The 23,428-nt window shown below is 51.1% G+C and overlaps 1 pseudogene; it reads right to left on the bottom strand.

Annotated features, from left to right (window-relative positions):
- Window positions 1–23,428, bottom strand: part of LOC149343945 (arylsulfatase B-like) — a 53,841-nt pseudogene that overhangs the window by 17,665 nt on the left and 12,748 nt on the right.

Genomic DNA, 23,428 nt, shown 5'->3' with positions numbered 1-23,428 from the left:
AAACCGCCGAACACAACCGAATCTAGAGCTAATAAAGTTTTCACTCACTCACTCACTCTTCTCCTTCCATGGCGAGTGTCTGCGCCTGTTCTACGGGCAAGCGTGCCTTATATACCGCTCCTTTCAAATGCGCACTGCGCACGGCTGCGGCGATAGGTCAAACGGTGGCGAGGAGAAGCGGTGGCGCACATGCGCAGCAGCGCGCGGCGGCCGCGAAAGGTCACGCGACGGAGTCAGCGGCGACGACGGTGGCCACCTGCGCCGTGCGTGACGTCGCTCTGTTTCGCACATGCGCAGAAGTGGCAAATCTGGCCTCCGGCTCACGCGAAGCGTGGTGTTGACTAGCCTAGTGAAGCTTTTCGCTTCAATAATTTATTTTTACTGACAATACTTGCATGGAGTTGTCCTGAATGAGCGTTTTACATGATAGACACCTTTATCAAACCGTGTACCGTGTTACCGTTACCGGATTACCGGGTGCCCGCCCATCGCCGCTGAGCCTGCGTTGATTGGTCCCGATGCTGCACGCGCGCCCGTAGCTGCCGGGTACGTGGCCGCGCCGTCAAGGCGATTTGCGCAAGCCCATTGGCTGCGCGCGGGCTGCCGGTACTCCGGTAAAGGAAACGGTAACACGGTACACAGTATGCTAAAGGTGTCTGATATTAGCCTTTTCTTAAGCTTACGGTACGCTCGAGGTCGTGAAGCGTTCCGTACATACGAAGGCCACTTTTTCGAGCAAAATCTCCTTTAAACAGATCTGCACTTCCCTCAATCTCACTAGGTGCCTCCCCGCTTTGCGCTAGGTTATAAAGCTAACTTTGTTTATCTTTACCGTAAGGATGTCCAGCACGTCCACACAACTTCATACGCCATTATGGTTTATGTGGGTTGAACGTCCCAAAGCAGCTCCGGCTATGGGGGACGCCGCAGTGAAGGGCTCCGGAAATGTCAACCACCTGGGATTCTTCAGCGTGCACTGACATCGCACAGCACACGGGCCTCTAGATATTTGCCTCCATCGAAATTCGACCACCGCGGCTGGGATCGCAGCCGCATCTTTCGGGCTAGCAGCCAAGCGCCATAATCACTGAGCCACCGCGGCGGCTATACGTCATTATCGTCTTCATTATTTTCGCTGCCATATAAAGCTGATCAGAAATGTTCAACTGCTTTATCTTATACATATCGTTAATGACAGTTCCCTGTTGTCTCTTAGAGGATACATGTGATTTTTTCGAATATCTAGTTTCCTCTTGACCGCTTTTATGCTACCTATGTTGTTTAGAGCACATTCTTTTCGCTTATTCTCTGAGTATTATGCGTCCTTATGCCAGCTATGTTGCGCTTATTGATTAATTTTTGCAGTTCTGACAAATCGATTCTTTCTTAGAGGCTTTGGCGGTTCTTAATGCGATGTTTAGCATAATGAGAGCTGACCCATATCTTGCACAGCGACTCTAGTCTCTATTTTAATTGCACTTTCGGTGATGATGTTTGAGACGTTACCATTAATTTTCTTAACCCCGCTTACGTCATCCACGATTTAAAATTAGAGACACTTAAAGCCGGCCTAAGCGAAAGGCGCCATAGCGTCAATAGGTTAATCACCCAATATTTTTTTTTCTATTAGCATATTAAAAGGTCAATCTTTCTTCTTGCCTATTTCCACATCAATAATTTCAATTTGTACTTCTCCACTCATATACCAGATATTATATTATACTATGCCGCGATTTTTAAACGCCATATTTACCCGCAACATACAGATAGAAAATTATAGCCTGGGTTCCATTAAAGCTAGGTTCCTGCAATACCTATTTCAATATGAATGATGGAAAGGAGATACTATAGAATGTGTATTTATTTTTCTTTGCGTTGTTTTTTTTTAAGTCTGAGAGTATCAATTAGACACACAGCATTAATGTCATGTCGTAGGGAGCTAGGGCTGTATTGAAGCGAAAATACTTCGCCTTTTTCCTGAGCCTTTATGGTGTAAATAAAAATGAAATAAATAATATTGGCGGAATGAGTCATTTTCTAATATACATCCATAGGTCTCTAGATGTTCTCGCGTCACTCCTGATGTAGTGGTGCAGCGGTTAAACAATGCGCCACTGCCCTGAGATGGTATGGCCTGCCAGCGGTAGTGCTACTGACTGACCTAAGTGATCCGCCTGCCGTCTAGGTTGCTCCTCAGTGCAGTTTTTCGCGGGTTTTTTGCTCGCGGCTAAGAGCGCCGACGACAGCGCGGGAATTTCTGCGACATGGGCTCCTTAATGGTATCGCGTTAAAATGGAATATCTTTTGTGAAGCGATATCCTGAATTACTCTACTTTCCATTTTACCGCTAAGTCATTGATGGCCATTTTCTTATGACTGGTGTCTTACACTCTGTCTTCATGATTAGCCTAATTTCAGACCCTTCCATTTTGCGGTCACTGCATCTCACCTTGCCGAGCACCTCCATATCCTGCACGCTGTCAGAATGCGCTGATAGCATGGTCTTTTTCATATTTAGTCTCGGCGTGCGGGCTCTTCCCCGTTCACGTACGGGTTTTCCGCTTCCACAAGAAGATATTCATGGCCCGCTAATTATGGGGGTCTGTGAGTTCTACTAACAGCTGCCAACTTTTATTCCTACATCTCATACCCTAACTACCTACTTGCCTGTCCTCCTGCCTGCATCTAGCCTACCTAGGGATTGAAGTTGCCCCTCACTACAGTGTACTGCATTTTCATTTTACTCATTCTCGATTCCGTGTTTCCTTGCAACTGTTCGACTTTTTGCACCTCTTCGAAAAGCTTAGTTACGATAATTGCCACCCTCTCGTTGACGCTGTAGAATTTGTTAGGTTGAGAGCTTTATCCTCTTTGAACTAGAATGCCACACTAGCTTTCGCCTTGAAAACCTGTAGCGCTCGAGACAAGGACACAACGCAGACGACAACACATGCGATATCCGCGTCTGTCCGATAAGACACTATATTATGCGCGCCCACTTTTAACTCTAAATTTCCTTTCTTTGCCCTCCAAACTTATTCGAGCCCTTTCAGATCCCATTTAATGCACTCTAATTCCTCAACAGCACTGATAGCTAAAGGTAAGAAGCGATGAAACCTTGAATAAAAAAATAGAAGTAGCGTCCTCAGAATATTTTAAGAGAAGTGGTGAACAGGCTGGGATGTGAAAAGGAGTCGCGTAAGGAACCAAGGCGCCAAAAAATCGCAGTGACTGGGCAAGAAATGCAAACTCCTTTTCCAACGAGGCTAGAGAGGGCGTACTGACGCATACGTCTTGTTGCTTGTTGATGAAACCTGCCTCAGTTATGTCCTGAGCGAGTTTGTGGCTGCTCTTTGCAGCAATTGTTGTTTACTTATACATCGGAGGGCGCCGGCGACAAGGACTTCAGCCACGAACGCGGACGGTTAAGTTGCTAGAATTAGAGTTGTGTTCAAGCATTGACCAGTTTGGCAACTCATTCGGGAGATAATTCAGGCAGGTTTCATCAACAAGCAACAAGACGTATGCTTCTGCACGCCTTCTGTAGCATTGTTGGAAACTCAGTTTGCGCTTCTTTCCGAGTCACTAATTTTTTGGCACCTTGGTTCTTTACGCGGCTACTTTTCATATCCCAGCCCATTCACCACTTCTCTTTAAATATTCTGGGCTCGCTACTTCTATTCTTTTATTCTAGTTTTCAACCTCTCTTAGCTTTAGCCATCATTGTTCTTTTAGGTCGGTTTGACGGTTAGCCCTCATCTTCAATTTTTGGCCATGTTCATTGCTGGCTTGCGTCGCATCGGTTTACGCCGTGTTTGTTCGGTTGGCTTTGATCGCTTGCTCTTAGGTTGTCAGTTCTTTCCCCATTGCAATCACCCTTTCACTTCATTCTCTTTATGTACACGTCTTCACATCATCTCTCGAGATTTTATGTCGTTCGTGTCATTGTCTTTAGCATTTCATTGTTTTTATCTTGTTATCTCTGTCATCACCAAGCTTCACTGGACTGCCGGCGCATGGAGATATATTTTTAACTAAGTGTTGTTAATATCTATTTCCCCCTCTCCCCTTCACTACCGCTCATGGGTTTTTGTGACCTCATGGGCGTGCCTGATACCTGGCCGGCCAGAATGGGTCAATCGCTCTTCTGTGTAGTGTGGGTTCAATAAGCGCCTGCAAGCTTCCCCCGTTTCTTCTGGTTTTATTGCTTTCTGCCTTGATTCGCGCAAGTGCCGTACAGTCACTGGCTTCTAGGGTACTGTATAAAACGCGTGGATTGCCCTCCTGTGATATTAAAGTTGTTAGCTCAGTGCCCTGTGTGTCTCGTCCTTCCTTCGTCCCTCGTCCGCCAGCGCTATCATGTTCAGAATGTCAAACCAACTTGCCCAGCAACACACCCCACATAATGTCTTCGTTGCGTTTGACTCAAAATACCGGCTATCTATTAGAGCTAAAGCGGCCTTCATAATGTCATCAATCTTCAGCTAAAAAGTTAAAACCGCTGATCTAACACAAAAGAATCAAAGCAGAAGGAGATAAAACGAGTGCATATGATGAACTTACCAGCGACCTCGTAAAGCGTAGGCAGCCAGTCAGTAGCGTGGAAGAAGCGGTCGTATTCGGATCCCGCACCGGTCCAGAGTTTCTTTCGGCTCCATAGGAATCCGGGAACACGCACGCCGCCTTCCCAGAGTGTGAACTTTTCGCCCCTCAAGGGCCAGTTCGATGCAGCGTTTGCGCCAAAAGATGTAGCGCCGGCACCATTATCAGAGCAGAAAACGAAAAATGTGTCATCCAGGATCCCTCTTTCTTGTAAAGCGGCGAAAATGGTGCCCACAGAGTCGTCAAGCGCGAACACCATTCCTATAAAAAATATGAAAAAGTTACCAATTGAGTGCGGCCTTGTCACTGAATCGGGTACCAAACATTGAGGTTATTTTGACACTTCACGCGTGAACGTGGGATCGCTTTCTAGAGGTGACACCGTTTAAGTAAACCATTATTGGTATATTTGAAGGGGATCAGTCTGCTTACATTACACTGAAAAACTTGCCTGTTATTTTGAGAGTCGCATCTACATCTGTAGGATGTTATCGCCTTTTATAAAAATCAGCACACACCGCTGTTTCCAAGTCAGCCCTACAGTTGGGTCCTTATGCTCCTACAGACCAGAAGGTCTTCACAGGTAAGGACAAGGATCTCCCTACCTTGCCGCATTTAAACCTCAAGGGGTTCCATAACGGCTTGCCTACAGGGCTAACAAGTAAACTCTTTTGCCTGCTTATTTTTTAGAAAAGCTGTACTTCCATGATGAGGACTAACATACCCCGTCCAAACGCTGTAATTGTGATTAATCTAGGCATGCAAGAGAAAATGAATGCACTGGAAAAACATTCACTTCACTGTCGTAGTTTCTGTACCGGTTTTGTTCTGTTAACTAAACTATTAACTCAATAAAATTCGCAGCACCATACTACGCTTCGTTGGACTATAAACGTTGTTTTTTAAGGAATGCGGCCATGGACGGAAAGGACGGCCTCAGCTGGCAGGCATTGTGCTTGTTATTCGCTCTGGGAAAGTTTCGGGACATTTCAGGACCTTCGCGGTAAAGCTGTTGCCATCATGCAACGGAGATCTTATGATTGCTTGTTTCCGGTCGTGCTTGTTTTAATTATATCAGCCTGAAAGTTTTCCCATTAGGAAGCTTTCTACAATGTACACTCTTCCAGACTTTTAGTAATGTAGAGGCAGCGTAGACTGTTCGACGCCGGCGCGCTGCAACAAGAAAAAGAGGGGAAAATGCGATGGAAAGGGCAAGAACACAATTCCTGCTGCTGGAGTGAGTGTCTTTTTCAAGGCTGCTCGTATTAGTGCGAAGGAAGCCCTGTTAATCACAGGCTGCTATGCATCGGAATCCCAAGAACCTGCGATCAATTGTTTTATCACCGGCATATAGTGCGAGCGACGTCTCAAAAGAGCAGGGCACGTAATGCGACGACAAAATAAACCATTATCGTTGATAGCAATGGAGGGGATTTGAAGAGGAGGAAAGTGTGGCAGGAGGCGGCAAAAAGTCATGTGGATTGAACAGGTCATGCAGTTTACAGGCACAAGGCGGTCGTAGCTGGAACAGGGCAGGGTTAATTGGATAGACATGGCAAAGCTCTTTCTCTTGCATTTGGCCACTTAGGATGGATGACGTTGATGATGAATGACCCCAAAATAAATTTGCCCTTGAAAGGTTACTACCTGCAAAAAGGGTGCGGTTTCCATGGCCAATAAAGTCGTAACCTTGTAGGTAGCGAAGCGGTGACTGAAAAAAGTTTCTGCGGGTGCTGTAGTGTGGAGCGAAGTGTGGAACATACAGGAACATCGGCTGTGGAGGTAATCAACGCTTTGCGTCAACCGCGTGCCGTTATAAGCGCCAATATTGAACTGCTTTTCAAACATTGAATGTTGTGCAAGCGTAACAATGGCAACTTCGAGCTACTGAGTGCTTTTTAAAAGAAATATCACGCGCTATAAAACAATTAGAAGGCGACAATTCTGCTTAAAGCCTATATTATAAAGCACTACTTGTAGAAAGTCCTGAGGTACTCGAGGAGTACTTGCAAGAAGAGTACTCAGAGGTACTCGCAAGAGGATATTCACGGCACTGCAGATATTTGAAAGTGCTAGTGCGTCTTTTAACTCGGTTTCTAAAAGTAGTTGCTCAAAGTCTTGTTTACTTCTTTACATATTTCTAGCACACCGAAAAGCGCTACATGAGTGGAAGGGGCATGATGAAAAAGTATGATCACAGGACACAACAAAGAACAAAGAACCGCAGCATTTTTCTTAAAAAGAAAAAAAAATACCTGTACAACACATCTAAACATAACAAAAAATTAAAATATTACATGTAATACATGATCACACGATATTAGATTTAGCACTCAGCAACAATGAGCAAAGAACACAGAATAGAGAATCACAAAATATTGAGAGGTGTAACGGGTGCAAATAAAAGATAATAATGAAGAACTGAAAATGCAGGCAGTTCGGCAATGACACGATGCTTGATGGAAAAGAATTCCACTCGTTTATGGCCAGAACGAGAGGAGAGTTTTGATATATTTTGTGTGCGAAAACACTAGGCAGCGTTTATGTGCATGATCATGGCGACATGAAACATGAGGGGTCGGTCTGATATTCACTTGAGAAAAGGAAAGATTACTAGGAAAAAAGGTATGAAAAAATGATAAGCCAGCATGTTTTCCCCCTGTTACCATAGTTTGGCGGTCTAGAGAATGCTTCAATGATGATACGCTTAGATGACGTCAGTAAGATGAGGTAATAAACTTTGTTCCTGATCAATTTTGACGTGGCTGGCGGAAAAGATATTAGTTGAAGAAGTCGAAACTGGTATAGGTTATCTACGCGGATGATGGAATATGCTCGGAAGGCGTTGTTTATTGGACTCGATTTTTCGAGACTTGCAACATGACGCAGAATTCTCTTTTGTATTATAAACAATTTGTTCATGTTAGTCTTTGTAGATCTTGCCCATACTAAACTGGAATAATTTAATTGTGATTGGAGCAATGCATAATAAATTCTGATTTTACATTTTAGAGGCAAAGTGTCACGTCATCGCGACAACGCAGCTGTAACCGAGGAAAGTTAATTGCTAAGGTGTTCAATATGGTCATCCCAATTCAAGCGAGACGAAAAATACACTGCTAATGTTTTGTGTTTGCTGACAATATCAATAACCTGTAGCCGCTGCGGTGGCCCAGTGGTTATGGTGCTCGGCTGCTGACCCAAAAGACGCGGGTTCGATCCCGGCCGCGGCGGCTAGAATTTCTTTGGAGGAGAAATTCTAGAGGCCCGTGTACTGTGCGATGTCGGTGCACGTTAAAGAAACCCAGGTGGTCGAAATTTCCGGAGCCTTTCACTACGGCGTCTCTCATAGCCTTAGTCGCTTTGGGACGTTACACCCCATAAACCAAACCAATAACCTGTCCTTCAAATTTTCGTATGCCACTGTGATGTAGATCCTTATTTTAGCACGAAAAATTAATGCTTTGGTTTTTGCTGCATTTAATTGAAGTCGATTTAAGCGACACCAGGTTGATAATTTTTCTAGAGCAACATTACACTTCTCTATGAGACACTCAACCTCAGTGCCAGAGACAAGCAGAGTGGTGTCATCGGCATATATAATAAACTGAGTGATGTTGTCCATGTTAACAATGTCATTAATGAATACATTAAACAGTAGGGGCCCCAGTACACTACCCTGTGGTACTCCAAGGCGGATTGGTAGAAAGTCAGAAATTTCATTATGTATACATACAGACCGAGTTCTTCTGCAAAGAAAGCTTTTAATTATTGATAATGGCTTCCCACCGATGCCACATGAATATAGCTTTTTGATTAGAACATTATGATCTAAGCAATCAAATGCTTTGCTGAAATCAAGAAACACAGCAAGCGTAAAGACATTTTTCTCTATATTCTGCAAAATGTTTTCTTTCAGTGTTAGCAATGCAATTTCAGTAGACCTTCCGGTTCTGAACCCAAATTTCGATTCTGTTAGAACATTGTTTTTAACGAAAAACTTTATTATTCGCGAAAAAAATTAACTTTTCTAATCCTTTTGAAAAAACTGGAAGTACACAAATGGGCCTGTAGTTTGAAGCGACGTTGGGGTCACCTCCTTTATGAATGAGTGATACGTACCTTGACCCTTTTCTTGGCAAGAGGAAAAGTACCGGACTCGATTACCAAATTAAAAATGTGCGTAAGCATAGGAGACAGTAAGCCTATAACGTGCTTTAGTGGTTTTATTTGTAAATTGTCAATATCCAACGCCGTACTGTTCCTTAACCTCATGAATGTATTGCAAACGTTTTTAGCATCAGTCAGTTGTAGAAATGCACTATTCGCAGCTTGTGTAAGGCTGATCTCGTTATCGTCTGTACGGGATCCATTCAAGCAAAGTGATGCTGCTCGCAAAGTGGTTATTGAAGTAATCCGCAAGAGCTTTACCTGTTATTTCAAGATCATTTATATTTATTGCTTTGGGCGCGGTGCTGCCCTTATAACGGCCCAAGACATCATTTATCACCCTCCAGGCAATAATAGGGTGCTGGCGGGTAACACTCTCAAACTCTCGTTCACAGTACGCCCTCTTAGCCCTACGGAACTCAGAGTTTAGTTTAGTTCTCACTTGTTTGAAGAATTTTATTGTCTCTTCCGAGCGCGTGGTCAAAAATAAGTGGTAATGCCGATTTTTACTTTTTATCATGTGTATATGTTCACGCGTAATCCACGGCTTTCTTATTTTTCCTGAGCGCGTTACTGTTTCAAAAAGAAAATACTTCTTGTAGATATGTAAAAACTGCTGAATAAAAGCATCATACGCGATATCTGCACTTTTTAGGCTCATAACAGATGACAAATCGTGCTTAAAAATGACACGTTTGAATGTTTCCAATGCGCTTTCAGAAATACGCTGCACTAAGAAAGGCTCTTTTTTTATTACTCCGCTTTTAAAACGTGTGGGGTTACTGGCACGGTTCGGACCCTGAACTCAGGGCCAACGCCACTCCGCTAGCTCGACCACACCTGTGGCCGCGAAGAACAACACCTCCGAGGAATAAGCCCGCAGGCAAGAGCTTTAATTGGGATCTCCCAATAGTTTTCCTCGGTCGCGCGCAGACAGCCGCGGCAGGCAACGGGCACAGGACACAGGCACAGGAGACAGGCACAGAGCAGTTCAGGTCACCTGGGCCGCCGCTGGTCTCGCGTCCGCTCTCTCTCAAGGCTCGCTGTCCACTCTCCATCAGACTGTGCCCGTGCGCGCGGCCCGCGCGGCCGCCGAAACCGAGAGGGCTGGGAAAGGAGGGCTGCCCACGTGACGACGCGTAGTCGCGGGCGCCGAGGGCTGGGAAAGGAGGGCTGCCCACGTGACGACGCGTAGTCGCGGGCGCCTCCCCTCCGCTCCATGTCGGGGGCCGCCAGAGGAAGAGCCGTGGTAGGCCACGAGAGAGAGAAGGGTGCATCCGGCGGGCGAGGGGCAAGATGAATCCCCACACCCTCCCTCTCTCAATAGTGACCTCCACCCGCTGAAGCGAACTCAGCGGATCAGCAGGTCCATGCCGCCTTTCCGGAGACTGGGCCCCGGGATGGTAGCTCTGCGCCTGGGGCGCGGGCCAGACCAGGATGGCGCCCGCGAAAGCCGGCCTGCTCCGCGTTCAGGCCGCCCGTCGTCAGCTCGCCCCGCGCTGCTCCGGAACCGCCGCCGATGCCCCGTGCGATGGTGTGGGGGCGAAGTTCGGCGGCTCGACCCCGGCCGCGCGCCGCTCTCCGTGCCGTCGCTGAAGCCAGGGCCGTAAATCAGGGCAGCCGGAGGGGGCTCGGCTCCTCCGAGCGGGCGTCTTGCACGGTTCCGGGCACAGGAACTACACCGGCTTGTGTATCCACACAGGCAGGGTGGGCACGAGACCTCTCGCACCAGGCTTTGCCGTGGTCGGCATGGGTCACATTCGGCGATCTCGCCCAGTTCGGATATTGTGACGTCGGGGGCAAGGATCTCCTTGCATGAGGTCCACCGTGCGCGATCTCGCGCGTCTGGCGTTCCTTCGCCGTTTGCTCGATCTCGAGCTGTTTTGGCAACCGACGCCGCCGTGTGCGTGATCTCACGCTTTCGGCATTCTCCCGTTGCCCCAGCGAGCTCGCTGGCTTCGGGTATTATAGCGATGCCTGTAGAGATCTCTCTGGGCTTCGCTCGCCTCGGCGCAATCTTGCGCGGGTGGCGTTTCTGCTTCCACAGCAACCTCCCTCTGGAAGTACTGTTTCAGCTCTCCCACGTGAATGGGTCCGCTGATTCGGCCCGATCTCGGGTCTTTCAGCCGGTAGTTGAGCCGCGAAAGCTTCTCAGCGATCAGGAAGGGTCCCACCCATTTGGGCGCTAGACTGGCCGCGAAACCTGCGGCTGCATCGCTGAGTGCGTGATTGCGCTTGAGAACGAGGTCTCCCATCTGAAAGTCCACGTCTCTGTGTGCGCGATCATAAGTGGCCTTTTGACTTGCCCTGGCCTTCGCGCGGCTGCGGTTCGCCTCCTTAATGGCATTTGCCAAACGCTCGCGCAATCGCCTTGCGTAGTCATCAACATCTGCCGTGACTTCGCGGACACTCTCCGACCCTTCCATGAGAATTGTGTCCATAGGCCTGTTCAGCTCTCTGCCAAACATGAGAAAAGCCGGCGTGAAGCCGGTCGAGCGATTTGTGCTCGTGCGCAGAGCGAAGGAGATGGCGTCCAAGTGCTCGTCCCAATCATTGTGCGATCTCGCATATGCGCCCAGGAGCGGCTTGATATCTCGATTTCGGCGCTCGCTCACATTGGACTGGGGATGGTAGCACGTGGTTTTCTGCTGCCGGACACCCATTGCTGCACACGTATCACGGAAAACTTTCGAAGTGAAATACGTGGCATTGTCAGTGATCAGCCGCTTTGGGAAGCCGTAGCGGCAAAACACTTCACACAGCTTTGCCAGGATCTCCCGGGCAGTCGCTTTTCGCAGCGGGTACAATTCAGCGATCCCACTGAAGTGACACGTGACTACCAGCACGTATTTGTACCCTCGTTTGCTGCGCGGCAGCGGCCCCATCAAATCGCACGCCAGGATCTCCCAGGGCTTGGTGCTTATGACGGGTTGGAGTAAGCCGGGTGCCTTTCCACCTCTAGGCTTTCTCTCTTGGCAGACGTGGCATGTTCGTACATATCTACATACGTCAGCCTTCATTCCCGGCCAGGTAGCAAACCGACAAAGCTTCTGCCATGTCTTTGGAGCGCTCCCGTGACCGTCTGCGTCGTGATAGTGCCGCGTAGCGGCGCGCCGCAGTTTGCGCGGAATAACGGCTTTGAAACTCTCATCCGAGGCCTCTTTGCCTGGCACGTATTTTAGCAAAGCTCCATCACGGTCCAGCAGGAAGTTCTCCAACTCACTCGCCGCAATACCAGCGACACTAGAGTTAGCGCCAACCACACTACCAGTGGCTTCACAGCGCAATTTGGCCTGACTCGTCGGAGTGTCTGTCTCTTCACTAAGACTATTGATCAACTCCTGACAGAATGAGTCCTCCTGCTGAGCCCTGACAAGCTCTTCTCTGCTGAACGCAACCTCGAGAGGGATCCCCGCTCCAACGAGGTGCACGTGCTCTCGGGGCTTCGAAGACGGGGCACTCCCCGCAACGAGCTCCTTCCGCAGAGGGGGAGACAGCTGCCACTCTGCCTCCTCCTCGTCCTGGCCGGCCGGTTGGGTGTCAGTGACCGGCGCCCGTGACAGCGCATCGGCGACTACATTTGCAGTGCCTTTGCGGTAACGCACTTCGAACTCGAAGCGTTGCAGTGTCAGGGCCCATCGCGCAAGCCTCCCGCTGGGCTCACGCAGGCGTTTCAGCCAGGTTAAGGCCATATGGTCGGTCTCGACCGTGAACTTTGTTCCCTCTACGTACATCTCGAACCTTCGAAGTGCGTAGATGATGGCCAGGCATTCCTTTTCTGTCGCTGAGTAATTGCGTTCTGCCGGCGTCAGGGCGCGGCTCGCAAATGCCACAGGTAGGAGTTCATGCCCCTCCATCTGAAGGAGTACTGCTCCCACCCCGATATCACAGGCATCTGTCTGGATAACAAATGGGCGGTTCAGGTCGGGCAGCTTCAAAGCCGCCGTCTCAGCGATAGCGTGCGAGAGCTGATGAAAGCTCTTTTCCTGCTCGTCTCCCCATATCCACGGAGAAGACTTTCTTAGCAATCTTGCCAAGGGCGCTTGCAGTCGCACACAGTTAGGAATGAAATGGCGATAGTATCCCACCATGCAAAGGTAACGGCGAACACCGCTCACATCTTTAGGCGCAGGAAACTCCAGGATCCCCCGAAGCTTCTCTGGATCAGGAGACACCTGTCCCCGTTTTACTCGATATCCAAGCAAGCTCACCTGAGCCTGGCAGATTTGCACCTTTGCGGGATTGAGCGTGATGCCAGCCGCCCTGAGATTTCCCAGGACATCTCTCAGGTGATCGAGGTGCTCCTCGAAAGTTTGAGAGTAGACGATCACATCGTCCAGGTATGCGAGAGCGTGATGCCATCTGGCGTCTCCGAGTACACGGTCCATCAGCCTTTGGAATGTGCTCGGAGCTCCGGACAAACCGAAAGGCATTCTCGTGAAGTGAAACAGACCTCTGTGACACGTGAAGGCCGTTTTGCACTCATCGCCCGGTCGCATTTCGACCTGCAGGTACCCCTTGCTTGCGTCAAGAATCGAGAAGAACTTAGCGCCGCCGAGATTTGAGACGATCTCGTCTATTCTCGGGAAGGGGTACGCATCTTTCTTTGTGACCGCATTCAGCCGCCGATAGTCAACGCACAAGCGCCACGTGCGATCTTTCTTCGGCACAAGAACCACTGGGAACCCCCAGGGACTGGAAGAGCGGCATATGAGACCAGCATCGAGCAACTCCTGGAGCGCCTCGTCGATAGCTTGCCGTCTGGCAGCACTGACGGGCCTTGGGTTACATTTCCAGGGCAGCGCGTCACTCGTATCTATGCGGTGCTGCACCAAACTAGTGCATCCCGGCTGGTCCGTGAATATCTCGTCAAAGTCATCCAACAACGACAAGAGGCGGTCACGTTCGAGCTGTGTCAGCGCACCGGCATCCGCCAGTAAGTTGTGCATTTTCTCCCCCGATCTCGGAGGAAAACGGTGCTGACAGGCCGCCGCTGCCGATCTCGGCATTGGGCGGGGAAACCCGCTGTCTCTTAGCTCGCCGACATCTGTCGGTACAGCCTGCTTTCCCTTCTCCGACCTCGGAGAGGGCGCATTGGAGCGGGCCGCTGCTGCCGATCCCGGCATTTGGCGGTGCGGGCTTTGCTCGTGGGAGGTATTTCGCTCCTCCGCGGGCGTGTCGGCCGTGCGTTCTGACAACGATCTCGTTGCAGTCGGCGGGTCGACAAAGGGCCTCAGTGGGGCGCACGGGTTCTCCCGATATCCGCCACGGGCGATGTCTACAACCAGTCCAGTTTTCGCCAAGAACTCTCGGCCTAGAATAACTGGCACTGTGAGACCAGGCAGGTGAACGAAACGCATTCTGCGCACACGCTGATCCCAGCGCACTGCGAGGCGAACGTCACCACAGGACCGCACTTCTCCGCTAGCTAGCTGGAGTGGCGTCCTTCGCTGTCGCAACCGAACGGATCTCCGCCGGAGCTGGGAAACGACCTCGTCTCCTATTAGCGAGATGCTTGCCCCCGTGTCCAGCAACGCCTTAAAGGTTCTCCCCGCAACTGCGAGGGCCATGAAAGGCGCAGGCGTGTTAGTTGGTTCTCCAACTTTGAATGCGGACGTGACGGGGATGGGCTCCCGAGCGTTGGTAGCCTCCGCCGTTGCTGCTACCGGCGGCCTGCCTCGTTTCCCGATCTCGAGGGGCAGTTTCTGGCTATGTGACCACTCTGGCCACAATTAAAGCAGCGCACAGATCTCCATGCTTCTCGCTGCGACGCTCGGGGGGTCTCAGTGGCACCTCGGCCATCCAGCCGTACACGGACCTCCGTGGGTGCTTTCTGAGCAGGCGTGGGCTTTTGTGGCGGTACCCCGCAGATCTCCGGGGGTTGTGTATCAGCACTCCGCAGCCCGTACCTGTAAGGATCCAGAGCACGATCCGATATTGCGAACGGCATCCGCTCGTTCGTGAACGCACCTGCCATGGGAGTGATCTCACCCCTTAACGCTGCAACGCCGCTCCAGGCACACCTAGGCTCGAGGCACTCCTCAGCCGGCGGTGGGGGCCGGTATTTACGGGCCGCTGAAATTTGAGCCTGGACTCGGCGCGCTTCAATGGCAAGCTCGTTCAAATCGCTGCATCTGCAGCCCCCCAAGTAGAGGGAAAATGTCGGATGGCTCTGCCGGATGACACGTTCCACTCGCTCCGAACTCGGAGCTCCTGGGTCTGCATATTCATACAGCTCTTGCATCGCTCGTACGAACTCGACAAGCGATTCATCCGGGGCCTGTGTCCGCAGTTCAAGCTCTCGTCGCATACGCAGCTTGTAATCGTGTGGAAGGAACTCCTCCCTGAACAAGCGTCGAAAATCAGCCATGTTGCCTGCTGTGTGGCCAACCAACTGGTACCACCGGGCGGCTTGATCAACGAGTGCGACGGGGAGAACTCGTCTCAGAATCTCGCTCTCGCTCAGGTCACTCGCTAGCTCGTACCGGCGCAGGGCCAGCAGAAAGTCATTCGCACTTTGCTTGTCGCTGTAGCCACTGTAATTCGGTATCGGCACTCCGATCCGAGGGCCGGGCGAGCGCGCTAATTGCAACATCTGCTGCAAAGCGTTTGCGAGGACGTTTGCGATGTTCTCTCCCTCTGCCGGACACACCGCGCGCTCTTCAGCCACCTGGCTGGGTGCGCGTCCCACATTTGCGGGCGTAGTTAGAGCGGGGCCAACTGGCCAGCTTTTGTTGCCTTCGCCAACTGGCGGTGGCTTGTAGTGGTGCTCGGGACCTCCCGGACCAAGTTGCGCTGCGTCACCCTCTGCCATCTGGCGGGGAGCGCGGCCCGCATCTGCGGGCGTTGACGCAGTTAGACCACCTGGTCTGAATGCGTGCGCAGGAGTTGAAATGAGCGAGTAGCCGACGCCAACTGGCAATGGCTCAACGAGCAGTCCAGGATCTCCTGGGTGGAAACTCGGTTTGCGAACCGCATCTGCGGACGCGCCTGAGACGTAGCGGAGCGTTTGGAAGCCACTGACACCTGACTTTGGCTTTCCTTGCTGGCCGGGATCTCCCGGCGCGTAACCAGTGGCGCGACCCACATCTGCGGGAGCGCCTGGGGACACGTTCAGCAGAACGGAACTCCTGTAGCCACAGCCATCTGGCTGCTCCAGCTCGGAGTATTCACCAGGAACTCCTGGCGCAATATTTCGGACGCCAGCCGCGCCTGCGGCTTCATGCATAGCGCCCGACGGACCTTGCGCTACCGCATCCGCGGTCGTTTTAGATGTGGCCACGGAAACGATGCTCGAGATCTCCCGTGCTTCGCCGCATACATCAGCCAACATCATTAGGTCCGGCAGCCCGTAGCGCGGGCTGGTCATGCTGTTCTTCGTGAGCTAGCACCCCACCTGGAACTCCAGAGGGGCCCCACGTTGGTGCGCCAAAATGTGGGGTTACTGGCACGGTTCGGACCCTGAACTCAGGGCCAACGCCACTCCGCTAGCTCGACCACACCTGTGGCCGCGAAGAACAACACCTCCGAGGAATAAGCCCGCAGGCAAGAGCTTTAATTGGGATCTCCCAATAGTTTTCCTCGGTCGCGCGCAGACAGCCGCGGCAGGCAACGGGCACAGGACACAGGCACAGGAGACAGGCACAGAGCAGTTCAGGTCACCTGGGCCGCCGCTGGTCTCGCGTCCGCTCTCTCTCAAGGCTCGCTGTCCACTCTCCATCAGACTGTGCCCGTGCGCGCGGCCCGCGCGGCCGCCGAAACCGAGAGGGCTGGGAAAGGAGGGCTGCCCACGTGACGACGCGTAGTCGCGGGCGCCGAGGGCTGGGAAAGGAGGGCTGCCCACGTGACGACGCGTAGTCGCGGGCGCCTCCCCTCCGCTCCATGTCGGGGGCCGCCAGAGGAAGAGCCGTGGTAGGCCACGAGAGAGAGAAGGGTGCATCCGGCGGGCGAGGGGCAAGATGAATCCCCACAAACGCACGTCAGCCATGGTAAGTTCGGTCAAAGGCTCAGCGATGCGCGAAAAAGCTGTGGAAAGTCTGCGATCGCAGCTGTCTTCTGAGGGTCTGGGCGAACTGCATCCTTGCTTACGACGTGACCAAGGAACAGGAGCTCCTAGTAGGTGAAGTGGCACTACTCTATTTTCAGTGTTAGGCCTGGAGGCTTGATCGTTTCCAGTGCTATCCGAAGCCTTCTGAGCTGGTCTTCAAAGCTTGAGGAGAAGACAACAACGTCATCTAAGTAGACTAGGAAAATCTGCCACTTTAAGCCTGCGAGCACCGTATCCATTACTCGCTGGAACGTCGCTGGGGCATAGCAGGGGCCGAATGGCATCACCTTGAACTCGAAGAGTCCGTCTGGCGTGATGAACGCAGTCTTCTCGCGATCTCTTTCGTCGACTTCAATTTGCCAGTAGCCGCTATTTAGGTCCATCGATGAGAAGTACTTAGCGTTGCACAGCCGATCTAATGTGTCGTCGATGCGGGGGATGGGGGTAGACATCCTTCTTCGTAACGCTGGTCAAGCGGTGGTAATCGAGCCTAAAGCGAAGGGTGCCGACTCTCTTTTTCACTAGGACGTCTGGTGCTGTCCAGGGGATCCTTGATGGCTGGACGCCGTCATCACGAAGCATTTCGTCAACTTGCCTGTGGATAGCTTGGCGTTCTAGTGCTGATACTCGGCAGGGGGTCTGCCGCAGTGGTCGGGTGAGTTGGTCTGTGACAATGCTATGCTTGGCAAGCCGGGTTCGTCGCACATTCGATGCTTATGAGAAGCAATCGCCATACCTTTGAGGAAGACTGCGTATTCGGTCTTGTCTGCTCCGTGGTAATGCTGCGTTGATATCAAAAGTGGGTTGTTGGCCTCAGTCAGATGGTTCTACGGGTTGGTCGGTAAGGGCAACTATGTCTCTGATGTCTGCCAGCTCATCGAAAAAACCAATCGGCGTACCGTTGTTTAGATGCCGGTATTCTTCGGTGAAGTGGGTTAGCAGCACGTCGGCTAGGCCATTCCGGATTTCGGCGACTCCCCTTGCGACGCCTAGTCCTCGATCCAGCAGTAACTGGGTGTTCCCCTCGACGACGCCATCGGCATTTTCGATGACTGCAGTACCTATACAGGCGACGACACTCGATCGGGGCGGCACACTCAGTGCTTCGTCGAGGACGTTTAAAGGCCCATCTCCATGGACACATCGGAGGCGCACCAGCGCAGCGCTTACGCTCCCAGCGCCGCACCGCGACAAGCGTCGAAAAACACATGCAACTCGATGGCCTGTCGCGGCTACCGCGTTCAGCTCGGCTCGGCGAAGCAAACGGCGCGAAGGGCCGTACCGGATGCCGAGAGAACTACGTTCTCTGATTGGTTACACCGACCGCAAACCAGCGCGTCACTTTCGGCGCGAGCGAGGCGCGAGCGAGGCGCGAATATCTGACATGGACAGATATTTGCCAAGCGCCAGCGCCGGCTCGCGTCGGCGCGTCGCGCATGCGCAGTCCGGCTCCGGCGTACGCTGGTACGCGTAGGCGCTGCGCTGGTGCGCCTCGGATGTGTCCATGGAGATGGGCCTTAAGGCAACGTGAAGAGTCGCGCTCATCGCAAAAGGTATAGCTTTCTCGGCGGAAAGGTTGACCGACTTAGATCGAAGGTCGATGACAGCCCGATCTTCATTCAGGAAGTCCATTCCCTAAATCACGTCTCGCGAGCATTGCTCTAGCACCAGGATGGTTGTAGCATAGGTTCTGCCATTTACTGTAACTCTCGCTGTGCAGCGTCCTGACGGGGTAATAAGGTTGCCACCTGCGGTGCGGATCAGTGGGCCATCCCAAGTTGTTACTTTCCTGAGTCGGACAGCGAATGGCCCCCTCATGACAGAGTAGTAAGCTCCCGTGTCGACCAAGGCAGCAACCGCGTGACCGTCGGCCGTAACTTAAAGGTCACTTGTTCGCGTTCTCCTATTGCACGTTATCTTCCGTGTCCGATATCGGCTTCGTCGAATATTGAGGCTGCGGTTCCTTCTTGCGCTTAGAAGGAACCTCACCTCCAGAGGCTGCTTTATGCAGTTTAACCTTCGCGGGCTCGGGGAGAGTCCACGCACGGCGTAACCTCGGCTAGGAGATACAAAGCGCGGTGACGATGGCGACGGGGAACGTGATAGGCGGCTCAGCGATGATCATGAACTCCTCGATTTCGGCTGGCCCCTGGCCGAGTAGGGGTCGTGGGGCGCCGTAAGAAAACCCTCGGATGCCCATTCTTCTATATGGGCAGTGCCGGAGGATGTGACCGGCTTCGCCACAGTGGAAGCATAGCGGGCGGGCTGGTCGGAAGTTCTCCACTCGTCGCATTTCCTCGGCCGTGTGCGACGCTCCTAGCACGGGCGGGTTGGGGCGAGACCGCGGTGGTCCAGCGCAGCTGGCTGAGGGCGATAGGGGCTTGGGTCTCGTCGTCTGCAGGACGGCGCACTGCTGCGGGCGTAAGTCATGGCTGGGGGCTCCAAAGGCTGCGTAGTTGTCGGTGTCACACTCAAGGCCTGTTGAACCTCGTGCCGGACGACGTCAATGAGCGATGTAAGCTGCTGCTGCATTCCCGTTGGCAGCAATCGTCGGATCTCTTCTCGCAAAACTTGACGTATCACCTCCTGCAGGTTATCGTGTCCGTTACATAGAACACTACTCAGCACCTCCACCAGATGTCCCGTAGTGACGCCAGTCCAGCGGTCAGCAGGACAGCAACAAGACTTGCAAACGAAGCCCTTTATTGGGCTCACTTGCTCCTGCAAAAGAGCTAAACAGCACGGCAGTTGCGTACGCAACAAATGTGCACGTCAGTCGTCGAACTACGAGTGCCCGGCGCTCGCGGCATTGCTCAATTTAAAGTCGGCAAGGAAACTTCGAGATAACAGGCCACGATCATATACAGTAACCTGTAAAAACGTAGATGCAGCCCTTCATGGCTCTGATCAATCGAGATTAGTCCGGTCGCTTCTCGCGTCCCGAACAAAAATATCGAGGGGGGGGGGGGGGGGTACTTTGTTGATCTAAAGTCCGGTGAGGCGAAAGCCTTAAGCGCAGTGTTGCTGCTTGTCTCGCTGATGTGTGGTTAAGATGTTAAGCTTCGCCTTTAAGACTGGAACGCGACAGCGTCTTGAAACGCTGCAAGGGAGTCCACAGAACGCCATCACCCATTTGGCTCTACGCCTTGCTCGATGGTAAATTGGTTTTTGAGGAAAGGAAATGTATCTCTCGCATATTTCGGTGGACACTTGACCCTCACTGTAAGGGAAGGAAAGAAGATGGGAGTGAACGAAGACGCTGTATACCTAGACGCACGCACACGTGCGTGTGCGTATGCGCGTGCGTGCGCGTGCGCGCGCATGTGTGTGTGTGTATGTGTGTGTGCGTGCGTGCGTGTGTGTGTGTGTGTGTGTGTGCGTGCGTCCGTGCGTGTGTGTGTGTGTGTGTGTGTGTGTGTGTGTGTGTGTGTGTGTGTGCGTGCGTGCGTGCGTGCGTGCGCGCGCGCGTGCGTGCGTGCGCGCGCGCGCGCGCGGATTTCAAAATGTAGCAGTGAGCGCCGTCTATGAAGACATTTGCCTCAAAAGCTGCGGGAGATAGCGGGAAACTTTGTCGGCGTCGACAGGTCGGCTGGACCTGACATGCAAAGGGGCGCACTGCAATGATCAAGTGAAGTGCGCAGCTGTATACTGTGCAGCATTTCAGATAGGGCTCATTTACGCAGCCATAATGAGGCTTGGATCAACGTAGAAACGGGTGAAACGGTTTTATTTTAACCTATTCGACAGCAAAATATACAGTACGCTAGCGCCGACGTATTTTATAAAATCAAAACTCGTGGCTTTACTAAATGACACGACCACCTCTGAAGGCATACAGAGGTCAAATTATTGTGATTCGGGCATGCTCTCTAGTAGGAAACATGTAGCGGTCGCAACAAAACGCTTCCTGTAAAAAATGGTGTAGGGAGGATCCACCAGGTACTGAAAAGCATCTTTTTAGGTATCTGGTGAATCATGAACCTGCCGCTTATAGGAAGCGTGATGAAATTATTCTCGGGTTATTGTGCCCCATGCCGCTCAGCCGCTGAATCCGATAGGCGCGTTCGATTGAGAGCGTTACGGCTCCATTTCACCGGAGACGTGAAAAAGCATTGAAGTTTTGATTAGGGTACCTCGCGTGATAACAACCCCACGCGGCTACAATTATCCATTAGTCCTTGACTATTATCTTTGTAAAATCCACTGAGCTGTTCAGACACTCGAAGAAGGCGTTTCGATCTGCCAGTTAAAGGCGTACAAATTGATAACGCATCAGAATGCTAAACAGCTAGGCGTCGAAGTCCTATCATATATAGACCTTCACGCTCACCCACACCCAGAATTTATAGACAAGCACATTTTTCAAAGAGACGTTTATGAAAGTAATTTTTCGGCATATTGCTAGACTGCATCATAACAATCAGCATAGCGGCAGATCCCTCCCCGGGACGCTTGTAGTTTTGGTGTATTTATTGTCGAAATCGAACCCCACTTCTTCCGTGCGGAAGCCTTAAGCTACGCGGTGCGAACGCAGAACAAAATTTAAAGGCAAGATTTGGCCACGCGCAGTGGCTCTAGACTGTTCCCATCAGTACATTGAAAAGAGCACCTTACAATATTCCACAGTTAGCTTACAATTCAAAGTGATAACCAAGAAAGCTCGACTTCATGTTCTCCGGGATATCTGCTGCGAACCGTGCAGTTCAATGTAACGTACCTTGTCGACTGGATGATTCCTGATTATCCTCACGCTCTCCTCAGTTACTATATCGGTGAAATATCTGCCAGAATCATTTTTTGCCATCGTTAGGTTTCTTCTGAAATCCAAGCCGAAATCGGTTTTGTTAATCTGTGGAAAAAGAAAAGCTAACAATATAAAGAACTAAATAAATCTAACCATCTGATTAATTTGACGTTTGCAAATGCAGCAGTGTCCTAGTGACCACTAAGCGAAAAAATCTACTCAGACTAGTGAGGTCTGGTAAAGAAAGCAACTCATGCTAAAATTACATCTAACATTGACAGCTGGTCTCTTTAGTTACTGGGCTGTTTGGTTTTGTAACCCAAATAAACAGACCAATTGAGAATAGTCCGCCAGCAAAATAGGAAAACAAAAACACATTTCTGGCAATGTTCAGCTTCGATCGCATACCTATATGATCAGCGCTGTATGCCATAGAGAACATACAGAGGTGAAATGTTTGAAATGGTGAATACCTTAACTAACTTCTAGTGGGTGAATTTGTAACTTTCGCTGCTGGTCACCCTGTTGAAAAACATTTTTAATCGGCTTTTAGTATTAGCTATGTCATTTTAAGAACAGGAATAACTGTTTGGAGCAGCACGAGTAGGATATGTCGATGCATGGAAGTTAACAGCGTCCCGTTTGAAATAGGGTGGAGGTAGTTGCCACCATGCTGGGCGTTTTTGCTCGTATTTATTAGCTAAATAGTATCAAATCAAATAGCGCTAAGGCTCCCGTTGTGCCGAATATCTGGCGCTGCGTCCCCGGCGTTGGGTGCGAAAAATCCGCAGAGAAGCAAAATAGGCCACGTGACCTCATGGCGTCATAACAACCTGATATTGAACAAACTGACAACCGTGTCAAGTGGCTGTTGTTAAGAAAGAAGACATAGGTGGAGTGAAACCTATTACTTCGACGACAACCATGCGGCATCGGACACAAAGGAAAGAGAGTTTCCTTCTCTCATAACAGATACATGGCGGTAGCGGCTGCTTACACAGACACGCGGGCGAGTCACGCGCACACAGGAGTAATATAAAAACTCGCCGCAACCGGTGGTGGCTTCACGAATACGGGGTTCTTGGCTGCACGAATCAATTTTCTGTTCTTGCCGCTTTGCCCGTGCTTGTCTTAAAACACTTCTAAGCAATATAATTGGGCATATACAACAGCAGTGAAGTTAATTATTGGTGGAAACTTCTATATTAGTGCATACAGTATGCCAGTTAAATCAATGATCGGTCACGATAAGTAGCCCAGAAGGCACAACATAGGTTGCAAAAGCCCCACCGATGGCAGCTCCCGCCATCGGAGGCCCATCGCTTTTTTAAGAGAGACCGTTGTTGGGTGAGTCGGTCAGACGTTTCAACAAAGAGTACTGCCCACACACATACAAGGAAGAGAAGGTTAACACAAACATCGAAGACTGAGGACTGATTTATTCGGCAGCAAAAAAATGTTTTATACCCCTGAAAATGCCATATCTACGACCAACCGCCGTTAAAAAATCTGCCTTCTTTTTCCAACAAGTTAATCAACAGGTCACTGACAAAGTCATCCCCACCTTTCCTGATGAGAAACGCGTCGGCAAGTTCACGTGCCACCTCATCTTTGCTTCTCGTAAAAATTTGATTTTTGCTGCAAAGTCAGGCACGGCTTGTTGAGTGTAGCCTCGGGGAATGCGGAGCAGTGCAGGTGTAAATCGACCGTGTTTTAAGCCTCATCGAAGGCTGGGGCTCTTTTAAATGGTCTTTTAAATATCGGCCCGCCTCCCGTGTGGCTGATGTAGACTTCTCCACACGTAAGGCGGATCTCATGCACAACCGCGGCCTAGCACCTGACGTAAGGGCTTCACGCAGTTTGGC

This window comes from Amblyomma mixtum, chromosome 5 (genome assembly GCF_055824585.1).
Source record: "Amblyomma mixtum isolate Tamu chromosome 5, ASM5582458v1, whole genome shotgun sequence".
NCBI lineage: Eukaryota > Metazoa > Arthropoda > Arachnida > Ixodida > Ixodidae > Amblyomma > Amblyomma mixtum.
Note: the sequence above shows the minus strand (reverse complement) of the source record. Positions and strands in the feature narration are given on the sequence as shown.